This window comes from Magnolia sinica, chromosome 7 (assembly GCF_029962835.1).
Source record: "Magnolia sinica isolate HGM2019 chromosome 7, MsV1, whole genome shotgun sequence".
Lineage (NCBI taxonomy): Eukaryota > Viridiplantae > Streptophyta > Magnoliopsida > Magnoliales > Magnoliaceae > Magnolia > Magnolia sinica.
Window position 1 is genome coordinate 11098301 of NC_080579.1, and position 11370 is coordinate 11109670.

General features: G+C 40.1%; 1 non-coding gene across 1 annotated transcript; it reads right to left on the reverse strand.

The window, feature by feature from the left end:
* Positions 1–5495: 5495 nt before the first annotated feature.
* LOC131252434 (small nucleolar RNA R71) lies at positions 5496–5602 on the reverse strand. The gene has a single exon (XR_009174455.1). It is a non-coding gene; the product is annotated as a small nucleolar RNA R71 (small nucleolar RNA).
* Positions 5603–11370: the final 5768 nt, after the last annotated feature.

Here is an 11370-nt window from a genome sequence, read left to right on the forward strand (position 1 = left end):
TTACAAATTACAATATTTGAGTGGTTAATTTAGCTACCAAGTTTTGTGATGATCTGGTAAAGTAAGGAACTAAGGGTGTCCCAAGAAATTAAAGAAATAATATATGTAAAAAAAGAACGAAAGAAAGGAATACATGAAAAGCCAAGAGCATATAGAAGCGGGAAGGATTGTGTCATTTTCAATCTCCCTTGCTAGCTAAATTTATTCGGATCCTTCAAGACATTACCCATTTCAGATCATGAGATTTCTAGAAGGTTCTGTCTCCTGATTTTGTAGGTTATTATTCTTGAGCCATCTTCGGCGAGGCAAGTTTGCTAAAATATTGTTTTATTTGCTCAATGAAATAAAATCTGTAGTAGAGATGCATTTAGCATGGAAGCACAAATTAACATTCTCATTTAATCATGAGAGAGAAAGAGAGCAATTCGCCTTCGGAACCGCAACCCTTGTGTACGAGAAGATCTCATGCCTTTGAACCCTTCATCTTGTGCTCGTTCACTGTACTTGGCACTGTTTGTTTCTACTTGTTGCATATTTTAGCCTACTGGTCATGGATATTGGCTTCATCATAGGTCTTTGTAGAAACAGGCAAATGAACTAAATCAATCACATGGTTTGAAGTCCTCACACTTTCACTCTCGAAAGGATCTCTTGTTGTTTGATTTACTGAATATGAGGAAAGTCACTCCAGGCAAGATTAAATCATCTCTTGCTGTTTGATTTACAAAACATAAGGAAAGTCATTTGGGGATAATATCAAATGCATTTACAGACCCACCCCCCCAACCCCCCCAACCCCCACCCCACAAAACTGGCCACACCACATAGTTGGTGTCCCACATGGCCGGCATTGGTGGCTTGGGCAGAATCATGTCTGCTCCGGCCATGGAAGAGGAAGAAACTGAGTGGGACATCTTTTAGAGAAGATGCAGACAGAAGTGCATGTGTGGTGTGGGTCGTCTGCAACATTGTCATATATATGAGCGTCCTTTAATAAGCAGTCCAGATACCCATATGAACAGCCATATCAAGCCCCCTTCGGAAACCTTCAGCCCAGCAACTAATGGGAAGGAACCCAGGAGCTCTCTCTCTCTCTCTCTCTCTCTCTCTCTCTCTCTCTCATTTTAGAACAGGAAAAATGCCAAATGCAAATAAAATACAAATATGGAGCAAATCATGGTCACATAAGCATCAACATTCCTAGTTTTTCGTGACCTGGGTGGAATAGAAAGAGTTTGGTGGATAAATAAGCATAGTAGAGCAATAACACGAGGAGAGGTAAAAGGAAGCGAATAAACGAAAAGGTGTCGACGGTTTCACGGCATTGATCACATTGTGTCAGCCGAAGGGTGTGCTCCACATTGAGTTCTTGATGTTTTTCTTTACGTGTTTATATATATATATATATATATATATATATAAAAGTTATTCGATGAAGTTCATAACCACTGATTTCAAAGATTAGTTGGCAGATCATCACTTGCAATGCAATGCGTTCATCGCATATTATGACATGGATAAACTTCATTACTGACTGTCTAAATGTGGTCTCCATTTTGACAGGAGCAAACCTGAAATCAATGCTGATTGGACAATCCTAAGTGTGCGCTTGTTGATGATAGTTAAAATGGTGGCTGATCCTTTATTCTAACAGTTAGGCAAAATCCGATAGTTAAGTGTTGAAGGTCAAATATTGCATATTAGACTCCAGTTATTGTCTGGATTCACGAACATGATACTGTTTAACGGCCCGATTTAATCGTGTTTGTGATGCAAGGTGTATTTACGACCTTAGACTGAAACAGGGTGCTAAAAGTATGGATTTAATACTTTGATGTCACCAAGGCAAGGGATGGACCCCAGAGGACCAAGATTGACGGACTTACATGACAGAGATCTGAGGAAATCAAGTCGTTCACATTAAAGAGGCCCGAAAATGGTCTAGAATGCAGGATCATAGGGTTTCTGTCATCCGATTGGTTCAAAACTTCATACATGGCCTGATGACCATGAATTAACCATACATGTCAAATTTCAATCGTTCGATCCTTGTGGAAGTGACCCAATGGACAGATCAGCCCACAAAACAACGATTTGGGACCCACCTGTTGTCCGGGTACGCTTCAACTTAGGTCCCCACGGTTAAAATGAAATGGGAAACAAGATGGATGGTGTGGATTTCTCATATACATCAAGGAGGGACCCACTTTACATGATGCATGTGCATAGCACATACACTGGACGTGCACCGATCGGGCAACCCGGTCAAAACTAGGCTGACCCGATCCGTCTCCTGCACCAAGACAGCGAACAGACACTGTTCGTCCGTTTTGTGTAGTGGGGCCCACCCAGCTCACATTTCATCAATCCTAACCGTTCATTCGTCCTGGGAGGTGGCCACGAATCTCTCCAAGGTGGAATTTTGGCCCCATGAAAGCGTCCGCATGTTCCTAGCCGTTAAACACAGAATGAACGGCAGAGTAGAAGATCTCGTGGGCTACACCGATTTCACTCCAAAAATACTCATTCTCGGATGGTTTTTCGCCCTGAAACCAATGGATGGAGTGGATTTTCCATTTGGATTCAATAAGTGGGCCAACGCAAGTAACAGAGTCAACGTGCGTCGACTCTGTTTCGCAACAGAGGCTGCGGTCCTTTCTTGTGGGCCACCATGGTCCATGATCCAGATAATTGGGACCGTCCATCATGCTTAAAAGGGTTCTATAAACATTTCCTAGGTGTCGGAATCACAGAATGAAGCGAAGGGCGGCTTTTGATCTTCCAAACACAGAATAGACAGTGTAATGAAATAATATGTGGGCCACCACGATTTTGATCCAAAACTGATCAGATATGAATGGTTTTTCGTGCTCCATCCAATGGACGGAGTGGATTCCTCTGGAAATCCCGATCGTATGCCCACCAACTATCGCATAGTTGCGGTTTCCGCAACAGGTGCGATCCGAAAGAAGCTGGCAACACCGCAGGCAGTTCAATGATCAAGATCCAAATCGTAGCCATGATCCGGACTGTTCAAAGCCATCCCAGAGGACCACCGATCAAGCTCAAGGAGCCTAAATGGCTCGGATCTAGCATATGAAACATTCACGGGCCGAACGCAACGCACTTAACGTTGCTGCGTAAAGGAAACAGCTGCGTAAAGTAGGCTTGCGCACCGACTCCAGCACTTTCTGTAAGTGCGTAGGTTCTCCAACCGACTCCTTGCTCTATAAAAGGAAAAGAAAAAGACAGAGGATGGGATTCAATTCGCAGCCGGGATTCTGACGTGAGAGAGAGAGAGAGAATTGTTTAAGAGTTTTATTATTTGTTTGTTTTTATGATTTTTGAGAGATTTATCCCACTCATGTCAGGCTAAACCTCTTAGCTAGGGCTAAAAGGTGAAACTTGTGGCGTGATGGGACTGATTCTACGACTTTGGTTCATGCCATGAACTATGTTAATTCTAGTTTCGAATAATAAGAATATTTCTAGTTTTTAATGCTTTGTTGTGACTGAAATTACAATAGATCTGCGATGGCTTTAAGTATTCTTGATCTCTTGTTGTGATTACGCAGTTAGGAAGTCCTATTATTCACCATCGTCTCCTGGGCATGGTTAGATGATGACACCCTTCCTACTATTCATACATCACTCAGATTGACTGTGAATTGGTTTAATTCTGTTGTTTGCTTTGTCTCATGGGCATGGTTTTGTGATGGAATCCATTCCAACTTACACCTATCTTATCTCTCTAAAACTAGATCAAAAGACGTTCAGATTTAATTTGCAGGTTATATCTTCCAACTAGATGAAGATGGGACTCGAAGTCTAGTTGAGTTCATGAATTGACCGTAGATCTCCCTGATATCTACAAGTGGATCCTCTGAATCCCTAGTTTCCCTTCCCTGAATTCTTTAAGTTTTAGATAATTATTTCATCATTATTCCTCAATTTACAGTCGATTTAGATTTCATCTCATTCTAGTTCTAGTCCTATTTAGTTTCAGATTACGTACAGGTTTCAGTCCCTTGGAATTCGACCTCGGTCTCACCGAGTTTATTACTACATCACAACCCTATACTTGGGGAGTGAACAAGTTTTTAGTGCCATTACCGGGGATTGACGATTACGTTTTTCTAAGAGTAATTAGTTTTAGAATTAGTTTGAGATTAGGATCTTGACATAAACTTCTAATTTGGTAATTCCTTTCTAATTTCTCTACTTTTTCTATTTTTAGAATTAGGATTTTAGTTTTAGAAACTTTCTTATTCTAGATTTCCTTTTTAGAAACTAACTTTCTATTTTTAGAAATTTTCTATTTTTACGCTTTTTTTTTTTTATTTTAGAAAGTTTTTTTTTTCCTTTTTAGAAACTAACCCAACTTTCCTGTTTTGTAGGATTCTGAGATAGGTTTCTAAATTGGTAATTTCTTTCTTAATTTCTTCCTTGCTATTTCTAAATTAGGATTTATTTTTTTAACAAGTTTCTAATTCTAACTCATTTAGAATCTAACTTTGTTTCCTAATTTATTTTTAGAAATTTTCTACTTGTAGACTTTTTGTTTAGAAACTAACCTTCCTATTTTGTAGGCTTTTACGATAGAAATTTCTAATTCGGTAAAACTAGATCCTCCTCTACTTTCTATTTTTTAGATCTCTTTTAGTAACTTACTTTCTAGTTAGGACTTTCTTAAGTTATTTTAGAAATTTCCACTTTCTTTTAGGAATTTCTTCTTTTGGAAACTAGTTTACTTCTATCTTTCTTTTTAAGGATTTTCTAATTTTAGACATTCTCTTTAGAAACTGACTTGTTTTGTTTTCTTTTGCAGGTTTTCAACTTAGGGACTCAAATTTGGTAACTTCTTTCCAACCCTCTCTTTCTTTCTAGATTTTCTTTTCCTTTCTTAGGATTAGGTGTCGAATTTGATTGAAGGCTGCGAGTGTTTCATGCCTAAGTGGGCCCGTGATAACACTCGACATCTCTTGACTGAAGGAGGATTGGTTAAGGGGTTGACTATCCATCGCAGGACTAAACGCCACTCGAAATTTCCTACCAATTAACTGACCAATCAACTTCCAAATCCTTAACCTAGGGTTAAGAAAATTCAGGATGAGAATGAGGTGCATCAAGCACCCCCGCCTCGTACTTTATGAGATTATTTACAACCAGCGGGGGTGAGTATGCCCTCATGCATGATTTTTCCTGAAAATACAGGACATATGGACATCAAGCCAGGGGTTATCCAACTCCTTCCTAAGTTCATGGGCTTGAATCTGAAGAACCATATCTACATTTGAAAGAGTTAGATGAGATCATAGCCACTTTATATTTTCAAAATGTGTCTAAGGATACAGTCAGGCTTAAACTCTTTCCTTTTTTCTTGAAGGAGAAGGCTAAGACGTGGTTACATTCACTGCGTCCTAGATCCATTGGCACATGGAATGATATGCAGAGGGAATTTATAAAGAAAATTTTTTTCACATCATAAAACGATTACCCTTAGAAAAGCAATCATGAACTTCACCCAAAAGGAGGATGAAACATTTTACCAATGTTGGGAAAGGTTCAAGGATTTGGTCAGTTCATGCCCATTACACGGCTTTGAAACATGGCGCATTATAAATTTTTTCTATGATGGATTGACATCTTCCATGCGCCAAATGGTCGAGACAATGTGTAATGGAGAATTCATTAATAAAAATGTCGACGAGGTATGAGATTACCTCGATAGTCTTGCTGAAAAAACACAATCATGAGACTATTACCCAAAATTGAACACCACGTCTAGGCTGACTCAATCTAAGGAAAAAGGTGGATTGTATCTCTTGAAAGAAGAGGATGATCTCAAGTATAAAGTGACTACGCTCATAAGAAAATTTGATGTCATGGAAGGAAAGAAGGATAAGGTTAATGAAAGTGTTTGCGGCATCTGTGATTGCAACATTCATACAACTGAAAATTGTCCTACAATACCCGCCTTTTGAGAAGTGTTGAATGAACAATCCAATGCCGTAAATAATTATCAAAGACCTTTCAATGGACCGACCTCTAATACGTACAATCCTGGTTGGAAAAATCATCTAAACTTTATTTGGAGAAATGGACAAACTGCTACCCCTCAAAGTTTCTTTAATCAAAATCCAAATCAGGGGAAACCTCAAAAAGAACCGGTTCAAAATTTCATGCAAGAGCTGACCCAGGCAATGCGAGATTTTATGCAAAAGATGGATTCTCGTATGACGATTATAGAAAAGGGGATGCTTCCTGCACAACCGCTCCCCAATCCTAAACCGCAATACGAGATAAGTAATCCCAGCTCTTTAAATCAAATAGAGCACGCTAAATCCATCACCACTCTTAGGAGTGGGAAGATCATTGATAAAATCCTTCTAGTTAGGCCCGAAAAGCCTGAAGAACCAGAAGAGGACAACAATGATGGATCTAGTGAGGCCTCACAAAAATTAGAACCGAAACTTTTAGAAAAGCCAGTTGCTCCATTTCCCCAACGGTTGGTTGCACCATAACCTCTTTCTAACTCTCAGGATATCCTAGAGGTGTTAAAACAAGTGAAAGTCAATATTCCCCTACTTGATGTCATAAAACAGATACCTTCATATGCCAAATTCCTGAAAGACTTATGCATGACCAAACGACGACAGAGTATTCAAAAGAAGATCTTCTTAACTAAGAAAGTGAGTGTCATCCTAAAGCAAGACATGCCACAGAAATTTAAAGATCTTGGTAGCCCAACCATATCATGTGTAATCGAGGACCATCGAATTGATCATGCACTTCTTGACTTAGGAGTGAGCGTCAATCTAATTCCCTACTCGGTATATAGACAGTTAGGTTTGGGGGAATTAAAACCCACCCTAATTGCACTACAACTTGTTGATCGCTCTGTTCGTGTACCAAGAGGGATAATTGAGGATGTGTTGGTCTAGGTCGATAGATTTTGCTACCCTGTAGATTTTATCATCCTGGACACCGAACCCATCAATAACATGAACACTCAAATTCCTGTCATTCTTGGTCTCCCATTCCTTGCCACTTCAAACGTAATTGTCAATTGCAGGAATGGTGTCATGACTATGTCTTTTGGGAATATGACATTGGAGTCAAACATCTTTTTCAATAACGACAGATACTTAGAGGATGATGACGACTTCTATGACATTAACATGATTGACTCTTTCGTGGAAGATACCACACCTCTAACCTTATCCTCTGACCCTCTAGAGACGTGCCTAGCCCACTCCCATGATTTTGATGATGACATGATTAGGGAGACGTGTGCCTTGCTTGATACTGCACTGGTACTTGAAGTTAACTGGTGGAGGCCACAATTTAAGGAGTTGCCCCAAACTGATATAGTGCCTCTATTGTCTAACCTCAAGCCACCGAAGCTTGATCTAAAACCTTTGCCCTCTGATTTGAAATATGCTTATTTAGGTCAAGATGAGACATACCCGGTGGTGATCTCTGCCCACCTGGAGAAAGAACAGGAGAGTATGCTCATATCTACTCTCATTGAGCATAAGGGAGCCCTTGGATGGACGATAGCGGACCTCAAGGGAATCGACCCCTCGATTTGTACTCACCGCATATATCTTGAGGATAATGCGAAGACCACTCGGCAATCACAACGTAAAATAAATCCAACATGAAAGAAGTGGTTAAGGCCGAGGTTCTTAAACTATTGGATGTGGGTATCATATACTCCATATCCGATACTCAATGGGTGAGTCCAACTCAGGTAGTTCCTAAGAAGTCCGGGATCACCATTGTAGCCAATGCCAATAATGAACTTGTGCCAACTAGAGTTACTACTGGTTGGAGAATGTGCATTGACTACAGGAAGCTGAATACCATCACGAGGAAGGACCAATTTCCTTTGCCCTTCATTGATCAAATCTTGAAAATGCTAGCTGGTCATTCCTATTACTGTTTCCTTGACGGGTATTCGGGCTACAATCAGATTGAAATTGCCCCTGAGGATCAGGAAAAGATCACATTTACATGTCCCTACGGCACTTTTGCCTACAGAAGGATGTCATTCGGATTATGTAATGTCTCTGCCACCTTTCAGCGATGTATGATGAGTATCTTTTCTGACGTGGTGGGGAAATATCTAGAGGTCTTCATGGACGATTTCTCTGTTTTCGCTTCATCTTTCAGCAAGTGTGCTGAAAAGATGTGAAGAGAAGAACTTGGTACTTAATTGGGAGAAGTGTCATTTCATGGTTCATAAGGGAATTGTCCTTGGATATATTATCTTGTTCAAAGGAATCGAGGTGGATAAGGCAAAAATTGATCTTATCTCTAACCTACCTTCACCCAAGAACATACGGGACATGCGATCCTTCTTAGGACACGCTAGGTTTTATAGAAGATTCATAAAGTACTTTAGTCTCATCTCTCGTCCTTTATATAATCTACTTCAAAAGGATGCACCATACGAGTGGACTGAGCCATGTCAGGAAGCTTTCACTAAGCTTAAGGGTATGTTGACTAGTGCACCCATCATACAACCACCCGACTGGAGCCTTCCTTTTGAGCTTATGTGTGACGCTTCTGATTATGCTCTTGAAGTGGTTCTAGGTCAGAGAAAAGATAAGAGGCCTTACATCATTCATTATGCGAGTAGGACTCTAAATCCTGCCTAAGTGAACTACTTGATTACGGAAAAGGAACTCTTAGCCGTAGTGTTCGCTTTGGACAAATTTAGGTCATACCTGATCGGATCCAAGATCATTATCTACATAGATCATGCGGCACTCAAGTATCTTCTTTCTAAGAATGATTCTAAGCCCCGCCTGATAAGATGGATCCTTCTACTCCAAGAATTTGATTTGGAAATTAAAGATAAAAAGGGAGTAGAGAACGTAGTGGCCGATCACATTTCTCGCCTTAATACCTCTGATTCCCTTGAGGAGACCCATATCAATGATATGTTCTCTAATGAACAACTGTTCAGAGTCTCTCATTCACCTTGGTTTGCTGATATTGCTAATTATCTTGCCACAGGTTCCATACCGATACATTGGACTGTGCAAGATAAGAAGAAATTCTTTACCAAGGTACGCAACTTTTTCTGAGATGATCCATATTTATTAAAATATTACCCAGACTAAATCTTAAGGAGATGTGTGCCAGACTTTAAGCATCAGAGTGTCATCTCTTTCTGTCATTCACAGGCCTGTGGTGGTCACTTTTCTGCCAAAAAAACCACAGCCAAGATTTTGCAGTGTGGCTTTTACTAGCCCACTATGTTCAGGGACACTCATGAGTTTTGCAAAACTTGTGAGCGTTGTCAGAAATTGGGAGGTTGTCCCGTCGAAATATGATGTCCTTGAATCCCATTCTTATCATCGAAGCATTTAATTGTTGGGGCATTGATTTCATGGGACCATTCCCCCAATCTTTTGGAAATCTATATATTTTGCTTGCTGTAGAATATGTCACTAAATGGGTTGAAGTGATTCTGTGTCGAAATAATGACCATCGCACAGTCATTACACTACCAAAAAATCGAGCAATGGCTATGGAGGTTGAAAGCTTTTAGCTACGGATTTAATCCGTAGCTATAGCCTAAGTGCTCTGTAGCTAAAGCGTACCTCTCTACCTAAAGCATATTAAATATAGATGGTGCTTAGGGGGATCCATGAGGTCCATTGGAATATATGTGTTTGATCTAAGCCATCCAAAAATTCGGATATATAATTTTATTGCATGAGCCCAAAAATTATGTGGATTAAATGTCTAAGTAGACCACACCATAAGAAATAATATAAATTAAATTTTTACTGTTAATTTGTTGTGTGGTCACCTTACAGATTTGATCTAAATAATTTTTTTATCACACTTAAAATAATAATTTAAAATTATTGGATGGATTGGATATATGAAATACATCACAGTGGGCCCCTGGGTCCTAAAATAATAAAACCTCTCAGGGGCCGTCCGTCACGCACCCGTCCAAAACCCCAAATCCCTCCAAAATCGAAACCCCATCCCCTATTTTCTCCCGCCCACTGACGAACCCGTCTCTCCATCTCTCTCTCTCTCTCTCTCTCTCTCTCTCTCTCTCTCTCTCTCTCTCTCGCACTCAGTCTCTCTCGTTCCCTTATCCTCTCTTGATCTCCCGATCTCCCTCACCCTCTCTCCCTGTCTCAAGGCCGCATTCCCCACTTTGTTTTCAAAAACCCATTTCGCTGCAAGAAGGAGAAGAAGAAGAAGCACGTACGGTTAGTTTCTTTCTTTCTCCCTCTTTATCTCTTTCTTAAATCTTTCAATGCTTCAATCCGCATTCCCCTCTCTCTGTTTCTGAAATCTAAGGGCCGTTTGGCCGGTCGGATTGGAAGTTAAATCCTGGGATTGGTCGGGCGTGCCAAACAGACTTGGTGATCTGATCCCAATCCCTGAGACGTGTTTGGCTCGAGGGATTGGAAGGGATGGGAAGGTTTATTCCCAATATTGGCTGGGTGTGCCAAACAGACTGGATATATCAATACAGGGATATAGCAATCCCATGTATCTGAAGACAATCCACTAACAACACCATCAATACCTAGAAATCCAGGCCATCCACCATAATACCATTCAATTTCTTTCAATCCACCCAGCCAAACGGGCCCTAAAAATGCTTTGTGGGCTCCACCATAATATGTGTATGCAAGCCATTCATTTTTTCAACTTCATTTTAGGGCCAAATCTCAGGTGGACCACACCATAGGAAACTGTGGTGATTGAATGCCCACCATTAGGGCTTGTTTGGCCGGGCAGATTGGATGGATTTGGATGGTATTAGAGTAGATTGTACAGATTTCAAGGTAATGATAGTTGTGTCAACGGATTGTTGTAAGATCTATGGGATTGCTATATCCCGGGATTGCTATTTCTGGTCTGTTTGGGACGCCTGGCCAATCCCGGGATTAAGCCTTCTAATCCCTTTTAATCCCTTGAACCAAACACGTCCCAAGCAATTTTAAAGGGATTAGGGTGGATTGGATGGGATTTAAAGGTAATGATGGTGATGTTAGTGGATTGTCTTAAGATCCTGAAAGGAATTCCAGAATATATATATATATATATATATATTTTGGGTTTGTCAGATTGTGACAACAATTTGAATTTCTATGTTTTTTTTTTTTTACAATATCTTTTATGTTACTGGCATAGGCATTCATATATATATTGAGAAATATGATTGAAGTGCTAGACTAGCATGTGCATTTACACCATTTTTTAAAATGTTGGTGACTCATCCACCACACGTGTCATAAAACATGTTGATCCACTGCATTGCATTCATCAGGAATCAAGCTTGGGGGTAAACATTTTTGGCTTTTATTCGAAAAATCAGGCTGT